Here is a 20,244-nt window from a genome sequence, read left to right as displayed (position 1 = left end):
GAGGGAGGACTCGAACCTCCGCCGGGACCAGCCGCACAGTCCATGACTGCAGCGCCTGAGACCGTTCGGTTAATCCCGCGTGGCCGTGGTGTATCGACGGATATTTTGTGCAGTGGCGTTTGGTAGTTGGCAGAGAGATATTTTGTCGATGCTAATGGTTTTGAAATGCCCATTACGATCTTTTAACACTGCTCCTAGTGTGCCGAGAATCACTGGGGCGACTTTCACTTGTTTATGCGAAACATTGTACTTCGACTTTCAACAGTTCTTAACCGGTAAGTTTTTCACGTTGTTTCTCGTCGATTCTGCCATCAGTTGAGATGGTAAAGTCAATGGTCCACCGTTTATTTTTCTACACAGTTGTGACATCTGGTGTAATGTGTTCCAGAAATCAGTCTCTCCGAAGCTGGACATCCCACAGTAATCTGGTACGTTCGTTCTCGGCAACTTCTTCTGGCTTATACTCCCGCCAGTAGATGGTAAATTGAGTCCTTTTCGCCTGTTTTTCTGGACAGGTACAGCCTGATGACGTCACTGTGAGGACGAAGAGCGTGGCATATTCTCATGGATTTGTGATGTATGCATATTAATTTGGTCACTGTGTAAATTCCATTTCTTAAGTGTATATCGATATGCATAGCTCACACAGAGCAAAACCATGTAGCTGAGTAGTCTTTGGCGATTGCTACAATATCTTCGTGTTGCTACAGCGCCTCTGCCTGAGAGCACAAGCACAACTATACGCATTCTAAGTTGAGCAGTGTTGAGTAGCGTTTTTATAGAAATAGTTGGCTTCAGTTTGTAGACAGTGTTGATCAAATCGTATTAAGTCTTTATATAATTCCGTATAGTCAGAGTTTTACACAGTACACGAGTTTACGTTAGGAATTAATTTGTTTGAAACTTCCTTCCTGAAACTTCTCACAGCGCATGACGTGTCATTCCTTTCTAAATAAGAAGGAATCAGTGTAGGAGACGATGCTGTCGATGTCCATACTGGGTCTCGGAGATGTCCTTGCTACAGAAAGAGAGCACACAGTTTTAATCTTCCAGGAAGTTTCATATCAGCGCACACTCCGCTGCAGAGTGAAAATCTCATTCTGGAATTAATTTGTTTGGTAAGCATTTTAGGAAGGTTTTGGTAGACAGTTTTAGGAAGATTCACTCCGATAGGGAGAAGCAGACAAGCGGTTAAGTTACAAGTTTTCTTGCTTTCCTGTCCAGATTATCCAGCTCTAATTGTGTCCAGTTGACGATGCCTGCAGTGTATCTCACGACGGATATGGCACGCGTATTAATTGTCTTCATGATATTATTACAGGGTGAAAAGTATTTAAACCGACAAACTCTGGGAGGTTGTAGGGGACATCAAAACAAATATTTTTCCCTAATGTCATTTTTTCATATGAGGATTATTTAAACCGGTGGAGGCCGTATTACGCTCTTCAGTTGTTAGAGGTCGTATTACGATCTTCAGTTGTTAGAGGGCGTATTACGCTCTTCAGTTTTAGACAACTGCTGTCCACCAGTGTAGGAGTGCATTGTCTCTGTTTACTAGTGGAGCGATACACCTGGAGTGAGTACACTGATATGGTTGGTGCACAGCGGGTTTATCAACAACAATATCCTAATCGCCGTATCCCGCATCATACGACCTTTGCTGCTGTGTACCAACGTCTGCGTGAGACCGGGTCATTTAGCAGATTACCTGGACAGAGACGCCGTCGCACGATAAGAACGCTGCAATTTGAGGACGCTGCCTTGCAACATGTGGAGCGGGAGCCTTCAATCAGCATTCGTAAAATTTCACGTAACATGGGGACGAATCAGACGAATGTGAGAACAGTCCTTCGAGAGCACTTGTTACGACCATTTTACTTACAGCGTGCCCACAACCTGGAACCAGTTGATTATCCACCCAGAGTACAGTTTTCGCAGTGGTACCTGGAACAGTGTGAAATGCATCCTACATTTCCATCATCTGTGTTGTTTACCGATGAAGCAACGTTCGGGCGTGATGGAGTCCTCAACATTCACAATTTGCATGTTTGGAGTGGGGATAACCCACATGCCACAGTTACTAGCGCTCATCAAGTGCGGTTCTTCGTTAATGTGTGGGTCGGTGTTGCTGGGGACTGTTTAAGTGGGCCTTATCTGCTACCTAGGCCATTAAATGGCAGGCACTATTACAATTTTCCCGCCAGAGCATTGCCAGAATTTCTGGAAGACGTCCCGCTCCCTACAAGACAACGTATGTGGTTCCAACATGACGGGGTGCCGGCACATTTCAGCCGTCGTGTGCTTCGATTCCTGGACCGACGGTTCCCAGAAATGTGGATTGGCAGAGGTAGTCCTGTACCATGGTCTGCTCGATCCCCAGATATGTCCCCTCTGGACTTTTTTGTGTGGGGAGAGATGCGCAACCTTGTTTCTGCAACTCCTGTTGCATCAGAAGAGGATCTGGTTGCCCGGATAGTAGCAGCAGCAGCAGGAACAGTTCAGGGTACTCCTGGAGTTTTTGCCCGTGTCAGACAGAACATGATTCGACGGTGTAACCTTTGTTTACGTGTCAATGGACACATTTTTGAAAATCTACTGTAATTGAAACTGGGTTGTGCTAATCTGTTCTCTCTTGGTCATAAAAAAAATGGAAAAGTATTTGTTGATTTAATTGATTTGCCGCCAGAGAAATCTTCCTCTACTAGTTTAAATACTCCTCAGGAAAAAATGACATGAGGGAAAAATATTTGTTTTGATGTCCCCTACAACCTCCCAGAGTTTGTCGGTTTCAATACTTTTCACCCTGTATGTAATACACAATGTAGAATGAGCTAGGTAGCGAGACATGTAGGCGAGCCACGCCTGGAGGGAAATCACAACTCAGTTCAAATGTACACGTGGCATTAAAGAACAGTATCTGTTACAGTAAACTCTGGTTGTGCTTTTTAGGCAGTTTTTCACAGTTGTCTAGATAAATTTTGGGCTACTTTCTTATATCTTCCTCATAAACATAGTACACGGACAGTTAAAATATACAAACGGAGGAAAGTTTTACGAATGGCAAATAGATTCTCTTCACTTCGAGTAACTGATGAGTGCGACAACGGGAAACTCCTCCTGGCACTTCGTTTAAGTGATTGCTAAGCCACGGATATGCAGTTGCCAATCATTAGTGGACCGTGCTACGTCGGAGCAGATGCTGTAGCTGAAAAAAATTCACTCAAGACGCACTTTTCGCTGCGCATGACGTATCGTTGTTTTCTAAATAAGAGGTAATCAGTGTAGGAGACGAGGCTGTCGATGTCCATACTGGGTCCCGGAGATGTCTTTGCTACACAAAGAGAGGAAACAGGCTCCAATCACTGAAATTTAGTGCATGTTCAGTGCGAGCCGCGAACGTCAGTGGGTAGCAGCGTACAGTACTGATGCAAGACCTGCCACCTCAGAACACGGCGAGACGTGGAGCGGAAACAATACGACGCTGCCGGAGTGCCAAGTTTCCCGATTTGGCTGCAGACTAGAAAGTGGAGAGTAAAGGACGAGCACTGATTGAGCCTGTCTGCTCGTGTCGGTGAGAAAGCCGTTACATTTTCCCACAGCGGCTGCCGCCGTTGCTTCTACAGACAGCCGCAGAGTTTCTTGCAGCAGACTGCGTGAGTGATAGCTCGCCAGTGCTCACTACACGTCGCACACTGGCTTGTCCGTCTTGCTCTCAGTGCGTCCTACTACGTGAGGGAGGACGCGTTACGTCGACAGGAGGTCTTTACATATTAGTCACACGACTTCGCACTGACACTTGAAAGCTGTTTTGCTGTATACGTAGAATGACATTTTAGAAAGCTTTTGCAGTCACATATGTTTCTTTAGTATCCGATAGTGATCCCGATTTCCCATTCAGTCCGAGTATCGATATGAAAGAATGCCCAGAGGTTCTCGGGCTTCGTGGCGCGACCGTGGCTTGCTCCCGCAGACGGCGCCTCTTCAGCTGTGGGCTGGTCGTGTGGGCCCGATTACACGTGAGAGTGGCTGCAAGTACCACGGCCCCGCACTGTCTACCAGAACGCGCTGTTCTCTCCAGTCTTCCGCACTGTCTTCCAGGTCTCGCTGTTCTCTCCAGCCTTCGATACTCGTCAGTGATGGTACACTAATTTATCTTGCCTTGTTTTACGTTTATCGTTTACAGTCGCTCCCTGGACTGCTGGGTCGATCCAGGAGTGGGTGCCGAGGACTGGGTAAGTGCTGAGACAGAGAAGTTAGAAGCACACGTAATCTCCCTCCGAACCTTTATTAGAGTTTATCAAAACATAATTGTCTTAATGGGATTTCCGCGATCGTTCTTTAAATAAAACTATGGCATTTCAGTCTTTGTTCGCTATTTTTTTTATTTTCAATGACCGGTTTCAGGCTAGCTGCCCATCTTCAGATCTGTTATACAGAGCAACAAAGCACTGAGATTGCCACTAAAGGAAGATGAGTTGCAGAAAGAACTAGGTATTATTAAGCAAGTAGCAGCAGCTAATTGATACAGGGCACAAGATGTTACACGTATGTTTAACAAGATCAAAAACAAATCCGCTGGTATCAATAATGATTCCAGGAAAATTAAAGTTAAGAAGAAGTTTGTTACCATGACATACAAAGGGCGTGTGTCGGAAAGAATTGCTAAATGCTTTCCAAAAAACATCGCAGTGGCATTCCAGAATGAAGGGCAAATGGCACATAGACTAAGACATAAGCCAGCAACGACAAAGCAAATGAAATACAACAATTCCTGAGTATATAAGATCAAATGTGCTGAATGTGACAGTTATTATATAGGATAGACAGGGCGGAATTTTGAAATTCGATACAGGGAACATTGCAGTCATAGCAATCGGACAGCATTTGGAGCGCATGTAAAAAATAGTAAACATGAAGTGAGTAATATAAATGAAAAAAATGGAGGTGCTACATAAAGCTCCAAAAAGTCTCTATCTTAACGTGCTCGAAGAGATTGAAATATACGCTAATCAAAGAAAAAACCCAGATCTACTACTTAATGAGCAAAGTGATTTCATGCACAGAAGTTATTATGAAATTTTTAAAGACCTGTTTTAGGCTTACTCTAGAATGGAACAGCACGCTCCAGTAAGAACCAGCTGCAGCGGAACGGCCCTCAGCGTACTGGCGGCGAGGTGAATTGGGCGCGGCGGAAGAGGACTTGGCGTGGCGTTGTATACGTTCTGACGTAGGGAAACCCTCTCCACCACCAATCAATACAAAGAAGAGGAAACGCACATTTTCGAAAGAATATCTACATTTTAATTATATTTTTAAGTTCCTTTATAATTTTTTTATATTAGTGTAAATTATTTCGGTTCATAGCCCACTCAAAAAAAATTGTTTTATTAAAAAGTATATTCGCCATCAATATGTACGGCAGAAAATAACATATGCACAATTCTTATAGGTAGAGGGCACTGTTTACTGTTTCCAATCAGGTTTCTCCAAAACTGCGATATGAGCTTTTAACAGATTAAAATTTACTTTAGTTATGACAGTGAACCGATAGTTCTGTACTGACAAGTTAACACTGTAACTGCAATATATGGTATGCTGGCATTTAATACATTCCAAAATTTCTTCTTTTTGTAAACTACGATATTTCTATCAGTAAATGTATCTCTCTTGTTAATTATATTTTTAACTTTGTCTAACAGATCTGAAGATGGGCAGCTAGCCTGAAACCGGTCATTGAAAATAAGAAAATAGCGATCAAAGACTGAAATGCCATATCTTTATTAGAGCATCGGGTAAAAATTTGAGGTAAGTCGGTCAAGAACTTTTCGAGATTTTTGGTAACAACGTTAAGCGCCCACTTGTCTTTATATAGGAATATAAATTACCCTTGCTAATCTACAATGAACACCTCTGCGTACCCTACACCCACTACAAGGCTGAATTCAACAGTCCCATCATTTATCCTCAAATTTCAGAGTGTGATGCGCTGCTGCGTCTGTATCAACACATCCAACCGAGTCTACACCTACATACTCTCCATGTTCTCTCCCACCGTAACCACAGCTCACCTGTCCTATACAGCGAAATCCACCATCACGTCAAATTTAACCCACACCTCGACACTGTTTCCGCAATTTAGGGCACCTCGTCCTTCCCTGGTCATCCCTCTTCACAACCATGGTCCAGCATGAATCCTAATTTCTCCTACTCCTAATGACTTATTTCTCTGTCGCCCACGCCGGCCGAAGTGGCCGTGCAGTTCCTGGCGCTGTAGTCTGGAACCGCGAGACCGCTACGGTCGCAGGTTCGAATCCTGCCTCGGACATTGATGTGTGTGATGTCCTTAGGTTGGTTAGGTTTAACTATTTCTAAGTTCTAGCGGATTAATGACCTCAGAAGTTGAGTCCCATAGTGCTCAGAGCCATTTCTGTCACCCACACTCACACATCAGATGCAATCCAGTGTACCATTCTATCTGATCGACTCATGGCATCGTAACCTACGATCCCACAAAACTGAACTCTTCTCGTTTTGTCTGTGCATATGTGTCAGCTTACACCTAAATGATTATATGATTTAGTTCTGTCTTCGTTGGAAATGATAGTTACGACAGCGAAAGTTATTCGCGGCAGACTGATATTCCTCTGGCAAAATTTCAGTTCACACAAGTCAATAAGCCAAAGTCTTCATTTATCTCTCGAGAAAAGCATAAGATAGTAATGTTCTTATTTTAGTTTTATATTTTCAGTTCAGAACAATGTACATCAGTTTCTTTGTCACGGATACTGGTATATGTCACAGAACTCACTAATTCACTATCGAATTTTAAAAACAAAATGCTATATCCGTGCGTTTGTCAAATATTATTTTAAAAATGTTAGAGGAGGCCTCTGTAATAATACAAAACGGATAGTAGCTGCTCCTGCACAAACTATGGTGTCCGGCGGACGATATTTCAGATTGAAAGCACGCATACATGCATGCTTGTCCGAAGGAACAGGCACTGTGGCGGCCACAGCCGTTAGGATATACATGAAATGTATTCGCATTTGCGAATACGAATAACTATCAGCTGTACAAGGGAATGACGACAATGAAAATTTGTGCCGGATTTCCCGCTTTCCACGAGCGGTCGCCTTAATCGCTTTGGCTAACCGTTCACAAATCACGGCCAGACCCACACTTCTATATGTTGTCGCTCCTGTGTCACACATTATGTAATTCCCGTACAGAGGAGGACATTTTAACTGAAAGTGGCTGCCTGGTATCGGCGGATAAATAAGATATTGCCGTGCCTGTGTCGCAAAGAAGAACGGTGCAGTTTAATGCACTTCAGAAGAAGCATTGCATCGTTCTTCTTAGCAGATGGAACATTGGAACAGTTGATATTAACACTTCGTGACGAATATGATGTTCGCAGGATTATGGATTTGTTAGCCACTCATGGTGAACTTCGGGGAGCCGTTTAAATGTGCATAAATCGATGGCCTTGAATATTGCCACTGGGATGACACCTCCAAGCTTCGCTCCACTCACACTGTACGGTACAATCCACTGTCTTGGGATCGACTTCACGGACGACATCTCACGCACGACGACCTTTAATCGGAGACTTTTGCAACATATCCGTGCTGGACTTGTGATAATCGTCCCCGGGATTTGGACCTTCATCAGTCGATCTAATTTATCAATGTCTATCTGGCATCCAGAATTCTCCATGTAGCAGACCCTAGCAGTGCTTAAACACATAGTCCGGAGCCTCATGGCGGCATTCGGTTCATTTGTTAGCCCTGGAATGATTATTAAGGCACGGTACGACTCCTTCACTCTTCCTAAAGAACGCGGCAGACATGGCCTTTTCAATGTTTATGATCTAATGGTGTTCTCCTACGTTGGTATGCACCTCAAGCTTTGGCCGCGAGGTCCGACCACTTTCACGGGGCTACTGATGGAAGCTCTGGCATCATCTTCACTTGACCCTCCGGCATTTGCCTTAATCGATTTAGAGAAATCACGGAAAACCTAAATCTGGATGGCCGGATGCGGTTTTGAACCGTCGTCCTCTCGAATGTAAGTCCAGTGTGCTAAGCACTGCGCTACCCCACTCGGTTCTGGGGAGGTTTTATCTGGAGTATAGCCATCTACGGGGCGTTCTCCCCATCTCTTGTTTACCAACGGTCAGTGACATCTATCGCACCCTGCTTCGCCCGGTGTCGTCGAATTGAATTGTATTGGAGGGTAGTATGGCGCACTGTCAACGCGGTAACGCTAGATTCGGACGTACGTCAGACCTGGTGCGTCATGGCGAACAAAAAACAAATGATTCGAGAGGGACTACACAGGATCCAGCTTATCGATTCGCCTTTATGCGTGAAATGCAACGTTCATGACACAGACGAACGACGGCTACATTGTGGGCGGACGGAAGAGATCTGGTATTTTTTGCGTCAAATTTTGGCTCTCTTTCTACGCGTGTCGCTCTCTTCTGTCGATTCACGCACTGTCCTCTACCAGGACGATATTTTTTACACGAGGACGAAACAAACTGCGTCAAGTGAATCAGAAGCCATGAGATTCATTTTTAGTTTGGAGTTGGTGTCATAAGTCACATGGATTTTTTAAAACTATTTTAACTTTCACCATTGTGCTACTGTGAAGAATCCCAAGTACAGTCACTACTTTCCGAACTTATTGCGGAACATGTTCCACGATCCGCTCCGCAACGTGATTATTCATGGCAGGAGATGAATGTGATGCATCCACACGCAGGTGTTTGAACAGATAACGGTACCTAAAAAACAGTACGAAAAAACATGTCAAGAAGATGGGGCGGCGGCTTCGTGGAGTATCGAAGCCGCATGAGCGGGAGTGTTCCCTTGTGTTTTTTTTTTCACGCAGTTAGTACGTATCCCTTCATGTTTTAAAATCTTGGCGACAGAGACACATCATGGAAAAGTTTTATTTATTTTTTGTCGACAAATAAAATGAGTTCTATTCTGTGGCCATTTAAGCCTTCCATTTCTTTGTGTCCATATCTCGTATACTGATCCCCTGTCCACTTTTCACCTACGACAGTTCCACTAAAAAAAAGGCAGTTTAGGCGACAGCTCACGTAAAACGGGAAAATTCGAGCTCGAGTTCCAGTCCGACACAAATTTTTATTATCGCCGTTCACTTAATTCCCTGATATAACTGATGGTTCTTCCTATTGGGATCTGCGAATACATTTCGATAATGAAAATGTGTGCTATTTTAAGATTTGAGGCTAACTTACGGAGTTAACAGAATACATGTGTTCACTGGCATACGACGTAGATCGCAAAACATCGGAAGTCGAAGGACTCCTGAAAACTACACGTCAAAATCGGACAACGAATGCTACGGGCTACTCATACAGCCCGCAATGCTAAATTGCGTACGTAGTTTGTCGTTCCCTTCTACCGACAAGCTATAAAGTGTCAAGTATAAACTTGTATCGTACGGACGTTTGTAATGAATACTTGTGCACTATAACATCGCGTTTGTTTCGTTAAGGCTTAGTACTGAAGGAAAATATTGGGAATAGTGAAGCTTGCTGGCCGAAAATAGCACAGTCTTCTTGTATAGCACCAACGAGACTACGGAGATGAACGTATTCATCCAACAGCCCGATGCTCTGACCTTATGAAGTAAGGTACCGCAATGGTAATAAATAGCGGGGACTGTCATTCAAATTTCGCCCGGCCATCCAGATTTAGAGTTTTCCTAAATTGTTTAACGTGAACTGCAGATTGGTTCCTTTGAAGAGGACACGGTCGATTTCCTTCCCCGTCCTTCACAAATTCGAGTTTGTGCTGTCACTAATGAACTCGTCGTCGACGGTACGATTAACAGTAATCGTCTTTCCTTTCGACTATGGGTCAAGTTTATCGGTACAAGCTATACTGATAAGGAATTACGTGTCACTAGGTTCCCTCCCTCGTGCGCCAAATATTCATGAAGAAAAGTTATTCTACTGTTAGTTTTCGGAAAACCTCCATCGCAACTGTGTGCGTTATTGGCCTCGGGTATGGGGGCAAATGAAAGTATACGCGTTTAATCCATTGAAGAAGAGAAAGAAAGGAAACAGCATTAGGATTTACGTCCCTTCGACATCGAGGTCACAATAGACGGAGCAGAAGCTTCGATTGAGACGAAGGTGGGGAATGAAATCGTCCGTGCGCTTTCAAAGCTACTATCCCAGCTTTTGTCTGGAGAGATTTAGGAAAATCACGGGAAATCTAAATCCGGACGGCCGGACGCGGATTTGATCCGTCATCCTCCCGCACGCGAGTCCGGTGTGCTAACTACTGCGCCACCTCGTTCGCTTAATACGTTACTCAAAGTGTTTAGGACAAGTGGTTATAACGGAGATGGCATTCGTAGAACAATCTTCGCCTACATTATTGATATACACAGAATGTAGAATTCAGTCCATCGCCCGTACTAGTGCTGCTCCCGGTTATTTGCATTTCGTGCTGCTGCTTATTTTTTTCGTGTCACCATGTCTAGTTACAGTGATATTACTGTTTTGAAGAGCTATCCTACCATAAAGTAATGATGAATTTTAAACATTTCTGTAACTCAAAAAATCTGTTTCTCGTAATTATCAGCCACGTCGACGTCAATTGGATGAGCTAAAATTACGGATCCCCGTGGTTCTTGTTTTTTGTACAGCGTACATGAGGAATTTTTTATGGTTCCTTCCTGCTATTCACCTTCCACCAGAACGCGTGTAGAAAGTCATTAGCCTGTCGCAGGCGCTCTGTCAAGAATTTTTATGGTGTTCACGCAATAACTGCCAATCCGAAACTGCAGCGAAATCGAAAGCGTTGGCACCATTGTTTACAGCGGCCTTTGACGTGTATCTCTGATGGAAGGTCCATACTCCGTGGGCCATGGATGATCGTTATCGTTCTGAGTTGAATGCTCTAACTGTGATTGACGCCAGATGCAAGATTTCCGTGCTATCAACGGCTTTTGTGTGTTGATCGATGTCATTATCATCCACTCGTTCTCCCGCTAAGCCTTTATATCTTACCCTCTTAGCTTCAAAGGTCACAACGCGGTGAAGGTCGACCTGGCAAGCGGCGCTGGTGAACTTCAACGGTGCTGGAGAATGAGTAGAATTTACTACGAGAAAGAAACTGCACTTACTCTCTATGGTTTTTGTATTTCATGAAGAAGATGTGTGGGGAAAGATTTGCTGAATGTGAATCCATATAGACATGTTGTCTGGGAGAGACAACAGCTTTTTGAGCAACAATTCGTGTCCCTTTATCATTAATTTAATGTCTATGTGTCTCGTTGTCACTTTCAGGTTGGGGAGAGTGGATGTTATTATTGTTTTTATGCTGTAAGACAATCAGCAAGATCTACAGTCACAGCCTCAGTTCAAAGAAAAACCAACCGTAGAAAAATTAAATCTGCGGTTTTGACTGGTCCGTCAGTGAAGACAGGGACAGAAAATAATAAATAAATAAATAAAAGAGACGCTGGCGAAAGGAAAAAAATAGCCGAATATGTGAAACAAGAACATGCAAACCGAAGAAACACGCATATAGGTCCATTTTCTGCAAACTATGGGCGGAATGAGATCCTTACCTTCAGATTCTAGTGAAGAAGGTGAACACACTGTGCGCCTTAAATGCTTGAAACTTTGGTGACAATGGTTCAACAATGGGTGCAGTACATGCACAGTAAGAAATGGGGAGTGTATCTCATAGACTTTTAGTGGACAGACACAGCACGTGGCGATGGCACCCTGACTGACTTTTCCAGAACAAACAAATACAGAGAGAGACTCAAACAAAATTAATCCAGATATCCGATTACAGATTCATAATTCCGACAATTATCGGTACCAAGCACAGAGCTGTCAACTGCGCAATTAAAAAGTTCATTAATTAAATCAATTTGTGTATCAAAACTAATTTTGTCTGGCCAACGAACTCTGCCAGTGTCATGTCCGCACTGCAGACTATCGGCTGGAGGGCGCTAAACATTTGTCTCGCTCACCACAAAGTTAATATTAAAATCACTCAAGATAGCAAATTTTCTTAAAAGCGCCCCTTTCAGAGTGACCAGAGGCCACGCCGGTGCGAAGTCAAAAGTTTTTCACGAGATTCGAAGATTTGAGGTCAAAAAAGCACTGTAACTTGAACTTCAAAGACCGAGCGGCTCCTACGGTCTGGGGCCTCAGAAACAGTTAACGCTTCACCCTCAAGTTATGTTGGTATCGAGCACCCCTTTGCCTCCCATGGAAATGTACTGCGGGGTGGCGCCGGAAGTAACAAAATTTCGGACAATCGATCTGGTCAGGCAAAATGAGCAATACATAAATAAATCCATTCATATTATAAAAATAGCTGGACGTACACTGAAGAGCCAAAGAAATTGGTACACATGCCTTGTATCGTGTAGAACCCCAGAGAGCACGCGGAAGTTCCGCAACACGAAGTGACATGGGCTCAACTAAAGTCTGAAGTAGTGCTATAGGGAATTGACACCGTGAATCCTGCAAGGCTGGCCATCAATCCGTGAGAGTACGAGGGGGTGGATATCTCTTCTGAACAGCACGTTACATGATGGCTCTCCATCTTTCACCATAATCGAGTCCATCAACATGAGGTGGCAAATATGAGGTAACCAAGGAGGTGGAAACGTGGGTTCTACTATGCAAAGACTCCTTGGTAGCTGCAACAGGAAAACACAATGAATTAGCAGGAGTACAAAATAAGAAAGTATTTATTACTTAACTTTGCTATAGTCCGTGATCAGTTGGTTGACAATTATAAGGAGACGCGACTAGACTAAGCGTCTGTAGAATGACATAATTTACGAGTCACAAATCTTGCAGTGACGAATTAATCTCTTGTAACCTTGAATGTCCAATCTGGTGGATTTGAAGACTAACTTGGAACGGAGCTACAAAGATTTGATGGCAGCAATGATTGAGCTACAGACGATGACTAACATCGGCGCTGGCTGACCACTGAGCGCGGCTACGAACTGTAGACTGGCACAACTGCACTACTCGCCTGCTGCACATCAAGTGGCCTAGCGCCGCCACGCGACGAGCATAAGTAGTGCGACAGGCTGTGTACTCTTTGGCTAACACAGCCGTTCTTCTGTTCCGTTTATCCAGAGAATCGCATCCGGTGGATAGATCTCTCAGACGGCGGTGTGGTCGTCTGACTGACGACATCACATTACAAGGCACCTCAGATATGCTGAATAATGTTCATGTCTGGGGCGTTTGGTGGCCAGCGGAAATGTTTAAACTCGGAAGGGTGTTCCTGGACCCACTCTGTAGCAATTCTGCACCTGTGGAGTGTCGCTTTGTCCTGCTGGAATTGCCCAAGTCCGTCGGAATGCACAGTGGACATGACGGATACCTGTAACCAGACAGGATGCTTACGTATGTGTCACCTGTCGAGTTGTATCTAGACGTATCAGGGGTCCCATATCACTCCAACTGCACACGCCCCACACCATTAAAGAGCCTCCACCAGCTTGAACAGTCCCCTGCTGATATGCAGGGTCCATGGATTCATGAGGCTGTCTCTATACCCGTACACGTACATTCGCTCGATATATTTGACACGAGACTCGTCCGACCACGCAACATGTTTCTAGTCATCGGCAGTCTAATTTCGGTGTTGACGGGCCCAGGCGAGGCGCAAAGTTTTGTGTCGGGGAGTCATCAACGGTACACGAGTGGATGATGTTTCGTTGAATGGTTCGCACGCTGACACTTGATGATGGCTGAGCACTGAACTCTGCAGTAATTTGCGGAAGGGTTGCAATTCTGCCACGTTGCACGATTCTCTTCAATTGCTGGTCCCGTTTTTTGCAGGATCTTTTCGCGGCCGCAGCGACGTCGGAGATCTGATGTTTTACCGGATTACTGATATGAAATGGTCTTACGGGAAAATCCCCACTTCATCGCTACCTCGGAGATGCTGTGTCCCAGCCGGCCAGTGTGGTCGCGCGGTTCTCGGCGCTTCTGTCTGGAACCGCGCGACCGCTACGGTTGCAGGTTCGAATCCTGCCTCGGGCATGGATGTGTGTGATGTCCTTAGGTTAGTTATGTTTAAGTAGTTCTAAGTTCTAGGGGACTGATGACCTCAGAAGTTAAGTTCCACAGTGCTCAGAGCCATTTGAACCATTTTCTCATAGTGCTCAGAGCTATTTGAACCATTTTTTGCTGTGTCCCATCGCTCGTGTGGCGACTATAACACCACGTTCTAACTCACTGAAATATTGATAACGTGCCATTGTAGCAACAGTAACCTATATAGGTGTTGCCGACCGCAGCGCGGTATTCTACCTGTTTACATATCTCTGTATTTGAATACGCATGCCTGTACCAGTTTCTTTGACGCTTCAATGTATGTATGTTTTTACGTTTTACATCTCCTCCTGATGCACTGAGTCGATTTCAGCCAAATTTGATACACATGTCTCTTACTGTCTGGAAACAAGCACTGTGAAGGTACGACACAGATGGAGTGGGGTGGGGTTTAAAAAGCAGGAGGCCCTGTCTTACACCTAACCAGGCGTTCTACACGTTTTACATTGCTTGTGTTGCAGTAGGGCATCCTATACGAAATGTAGAAAAATAAAAATTACAATGGTACAGATAAGACAAACGTATACACCGTTTATATTAAACATCTGAGGTCACCAGTCCCCTAGACTTAGAACTTCACTACTGGCCATTAAAATTGCTACACCACGAAGATGACGTACTACAGACACGAAATTTAACCGACAGGAAGAAGAAGCTGTGATATACTAATGATTAGCTTTTCAGAGCATTCACACAAGACTGGCGCCGGTGGCGACACCTACAACCTGCTGACATGAGGAAAGTTTCCAACCGATTTCTCATACACAAACAGCAGTTGACCGGCGTTGCCTGGTGAAACTTTGTTGTGATGCCTGGTGCAAGGAGGAGAAAAGCGTACCATCACGTTTCCGACTGTGATAAAGGTCGGATTGTAGTCTATCGCGATTGCGGTTTATCGTATCGCGACGTTGCTGCTCGCGTTGGTCGAGATCCAATGACTGTTAGCAGAATATGGAATCGGTGGGTTCAGCAGGGTAATACGGAACGCCGTGCTGGATCCCAACGGCCTCGTATCGCTAGCAGTCGAGATGACAGGCATCTAATCCGCATGGCCGTAACGGATCGTGCAGCCACGTTTCGATCCCTGAGTCAACAGATGGGGACGTTTGGAAGACAACAACCATCTGCACGAACAGTTCGACGACGTTTGCAGCAGCGTGGACTATCAGCTCGGAGACCACGGCTGCGGTTACCTTCGACGCTGCATCACAGACAGGAGCGACTGCGATGATGTACTCAACGACGAACCTGGGTGCACGAATGGCAAAACGTCATTTTTTCGGATGCATCCAGGTTCTGTTTACAGCACCATGATGTTCGCATCGGTGTTTGGCGACATCGCGGTGAACGCACATTGGAAGAGTGTATGCGCCATCGCCATACTGGCGTATCACCCCGCGTGATGGTATGGGGTGCCATCGGTTACACGTCTCGGTCACCTCTTGTTCGCATTGACGGCACTTTGAACAGTGGACGTTACATTTCAGATGTGTTACGACCCGTGGCTTTACGCTTCATTCGATTCCTGCGAAACCCCACATTTCAGCAGGATATTGCACGACCGCATGTTGCGGGTCCTGTACAGGCCTTTCTGGATACAGAAAATGTTCGACTGCTGCCCTGGCCAGCACATTCTCCACATCTCTCACCAACTGAGAACGGCTGGTCAATGGTGGTCGAGGAACTGGCTCGTCACAATACGCCAGTCACTACTCTTGATGAACTGTGGTATCGTGTTGAATCTGCATGGGCAGCTGTACCTGTACACGCCATCCAAGCTCTGTTTGACTCAATGCCCAGGCGTATCAAGGCCGTTATTACGGCCAGAGGTGGTTGTTCTGGGTACTGGTTTCTCAGGATCTATGTTCCCAAAGTGTGTGAAAATGTAGTCAGATGTCAGTTCTAGTATAATATATTTGTCCAATGAATACCCGTTTATCATCTGCATTTCTTCTTGATGTAGCAAATTTAATGGCCAGTAGTGTATATAAAGGGGGAACAGACGGCCGTGTGCACATACTGGAATTGTTCTGACATGCAGTTGGTTTAAGCAAGCAGTTTCAGTATGCTTCGTAGAAGAGAGAGAGCACATTTAGGAGTTCGATCGAGGAAGAATAGTTGCCCTTTAGGGATTGCGGATTATCCTTTAGAGAAATCGGTGATCGTTTCGGAAGGTACCAAGCGACTTTGACGCGGATCTGTAATCGCTGGATGCAGGCGGGAATGAGGGACCGACGGGATAGCTGCACCCACGTCGCTGCACCAGTGCACGTGATGTCAGGCATACTGAGCACATGGCGGTGATGGATCGCTCTGCCACATTACGAACCAACGAACCATATCATAACAAATTCGGTCTGTCGCCCAACAACCACAGTCCGCGCATACCTTTCGACCTTGTTTGCAGCAGAGTGAGTCAACGCCACGGGCTTTTGCAGCGGTAATGGTGCGATGAGCGATATAACAGGTGATCAAAAAGTCAGTATAAATTTGAAAACTCAATAAACCACGGAATAATGTAGACAGAGAGGTAAAAATTGACTGACATGCTTGGAATGACATGGGGTTTTATTAGAACAAAAAAAGAAAAAAAACAAAGTTCACAAAATGTCCGACAGATCTCCTGCGCGCGTCGTTTGGTGATGATCGTGTGCTCAGCCGCCACTTTGGTCATGTTTGGCCTCCCAGGTCCCCAGACCTCAGTCCGTGCGATTATTGGCTTTGGGGTTACCTGAAGTCACAAGTGTATCGTGATCGACCGACGTCTCTAGGGATGCTGAAAGACAACATCCGACGCCAATGCCTCACCATAACTCCGGACGTGCTTTACAGTGCTGTTCACAACTTTATTCCTCGACTACAGCTATTGTTACGGAATGATGGTGGACATATTGAGCATTTCCTGTAAATAACATCATCTTTCCTTTGTCTTACTTTGTTATGCTAAATATTGCTATTGTGATCAGATGAAGCGCCATCTGTCGGTCATTTTTTGAACATTTGTATTATTTCGGTTCTAATAAAACCCCATGTCATTCCAAGCACGTGTGTCAATTTGTATCTCTCCCTCTACATTATTCCGTGATTTATTGAGTTTTCAAATTTATACTGATTTTTTGATCACCCGCTATATGGACAACCGAATGGAACGACGTTGTGTTTACCGACGAATCGCAATTCTGGCTGCACAACCACTGTGGTCGGATTAGAGTCTGGAGACACCATGGTGACAGACTGTGGAACTGTTGCCTTACGCATAGTGATACTGGTCCTGCACGCGATATTATGGCCTGGGGTGGTATTAGATTCCACTCCCGCTCCCCTCTAGCACGTATTTTCGGTACATTAACCGGCCAAAGTTACATCTCCGACGTTCGGAGCTTACTGACGGCCACATTGCAACGGGATAATGCGCGACCACACTTAGCACGTAATGATCGAGACTTCTTCGTCGCCCATTGGACTGCGCTGCTGCCTTGGTGTCCCTGTTCTCCCGATCTCTCGCCTATGGAAAACGTCTGGTCGATGATTGCGGAACGACTGGCCCGGTATACAGCACCCGCAGCTACACCAGATCAACTCTTTCAATATGTGGAAGCAGTACGCACTGCTATACCCTGGCCGGCCGATGTGGCCGAGCGGTTCTAGGCGCTTCAGTCAGGAACCGCGCTGCTGCTACGGTCGCAGGTTCGAATTCTGCCTCGGGCATGGATGTGTGTGGTGTCTTTACGTTGGTTAGGTTTAAGTAGTTCTAAGTCTAGGGGACTGATGACTTTAGATGTTAAGTCCCGTAGTGCTTAGAGCCATTTTGAACCATTTTGCTACCGAGCGAGGTGGCGCAGTGGTTAGCTCACTGGACTGGCATTCGGGAGGACGACGGTTCAGTTCCGCGTCCGGCCATCCTGATTAAGGTTTTCCGTGATTTCCCTAAATCGCTCGAGGCCAATGCCGGGATGGTTCCTTTGATAGGGCACGGCCGACTTTCTTTCCCGTCCTTCCCTAATCCGATGAGACCGATGACCTCGCTGTCTGGTCTCTTCCCCCAAACAACCCAACCCAACCCAAACATTTTGCTATACCCCTTCAAAACATACAGAGCCTCTTTGATTCAATGCCGAGACATTTACAGCTGTTATAGCCAGCAATGGCGGCAACACTCAGTATCGATTTCATTTTCCTCACTTCACATTTTGCTGTATTTTCAACCATGTTATCTTGTAAAGCGTGTTATCTCCTAATTCAACATGGTTGTCATAATTGCAGTCCTTCTTGGCGTTGCATTTTCGATGGTCAACTGTGTATACTTGACTTGTGCGTAAGTGGGCAAAGTCACAGGTAAAAGGCTCATTCTGAACCCCAGGAACGATTACAGCCAAATTTGGTACACATATTAGTTACGATCTGTACAGAAATACCGTGGGGTTCAGAACTACCAGCCTCCTATTGAAGTGGGCGTGGTAACGTGGAGAGAGGAGCGTGAAGCTGGAGATGGCCAGAGAGAGGGGAGGGGGAAATGACAGAAAGAGGAGAGAAGAAGAGGTGAACACAGAAAGGAAAGAGGAGATGGACAGAGACAGGGGGAGGAAGAGACAGGCAGAGACAGGAGGGGAAGAAAGAGGAGTGGGAGGAGGAGAAGATGGGCAGATAGAAGGGGCAGGAGGAGACAGACAGAGAGGGGGTAAAGGGAGAGATGAATGGAGAGAGAGGGAAGGGAGAGATCGACTAGTAGATGACTGAAATTAACACATAAACGTATTAAGTCGGGTACTCAGCTAGTAAATAAATAAATCTGCAGGTCTCAATTTATGCAGTCGCTTGAAGATATAGGAATTGTGGTTGCAACATGGAAGTTAGCGCCTTATTTCAACACGAATTTCTCTCGAACCTCATGGAAGCAGCAACGTGTACGGAGCGTGGTAGGTGGTTGGGAGATTCAGCTGTTACGGTAGCTGTTACCATGCAGTCATACCGAAAGCGCCGCTCGCATTCGGCACCGCGAGCGTCGTTCTTAGCAACAAGGCCACTACAATATCACCCTTCTTTACGTGTGTGGTATCTCTCCTACAGTGGGCAAGCAACTCGCCAAATCATTTGTAAATGTTAGTAGAAAAGTATAATTGTTTGTCAGAGCTACCTCAATTTATGTTTATTTTTGTTCACAAAATACATTCACATTTAACTTTACTTAAGACATTTCACTTACTTTAGCTTTCCCTGTCCTGCTTTCATTTTTATCTCATCTACAGGGCGACCAGCCCCTGCAAGTAGGTGATGAAGACGGATGGCTACGCTGTCATGGGAGAGCGGATCAGCATGTGAGTGACTCTCGACGTCTGACTGAGAAAATGTGTGTGTTAGGTTGTACTTCATTCTTTTTTATCTTCGTTGGCACAGATGTGATGACAGCCACAATCCCTGTAAAGGCCAAGTGATAAAAATGTCAGGCACTACAGGATCACCGAGCGAGGTGGCGCAGTGGTTAGCACACTGTACTCGCATTCGGAAGGACGACGGTTCAATCCCGCGTCCGGCCATCCTGATTTAGGTTTTCCGTGATTTCCCTAAATCGCTTCAGGCAAATTCCTGGTTCCTTTGACAGGGCACGGCCGACTTCATTCTCCAAACCTTCCCTAATCCGATGAGACCGATGACCTCGCTCTTTGGTCTCTTCCCCCCAAATCAACTCAACTACAGGATCTCTCAAAATGGGGCTGAGCCACGCCTAACTGCAACGCAGATTAAGAGTTTCATAGTAATTAATGGTGTTCTCAGACAATGAAATGTCAAATATGAACATAATCTAATCTTGTCTTCGCGGTCCTATGGACAGATCCATAGGGGCTTGAAGTATGTTTCTAAATTCTTCACTCAATACTGGTTGTTGACACTTTATAAGTGGGCTTTCGATGGATAACTGGCGTTCATCTTCGAGCGTGTACTGATGCTGGTTTTGCAGCATTTACATGACGCTCTCCCGTGACTCCCACAAATCTGCGACCAATGTTGCTGCCCGTTTCTTAACACGTTCAGTATCTTATGTTAGTACTATTCGGTATGTGTTCTATACACTTGACTAAGTTTCTGATGTGGGA

This window comes from Schistocerca piceifrons, chromosome X, assembly GCF_021461385.2.
Source record: "Schistocerca piceifrons isolate TAMUIC-IGC-003096 chromosome X, iqSchPice1.1, whole genome shotgun sequence".
In the NCBI taxonomy this organism is placed as follows: Eukaryota; Metazoa; Arthropoda; class Insecta; order Orthoptera; family Acrididae; genus Schistocerca; species Schistocerca piceifrons.
The sequence above is the reverse complement of the archived record's forward strand: the minus strand, read 5'-3'. Positions refer to the sequence as shown.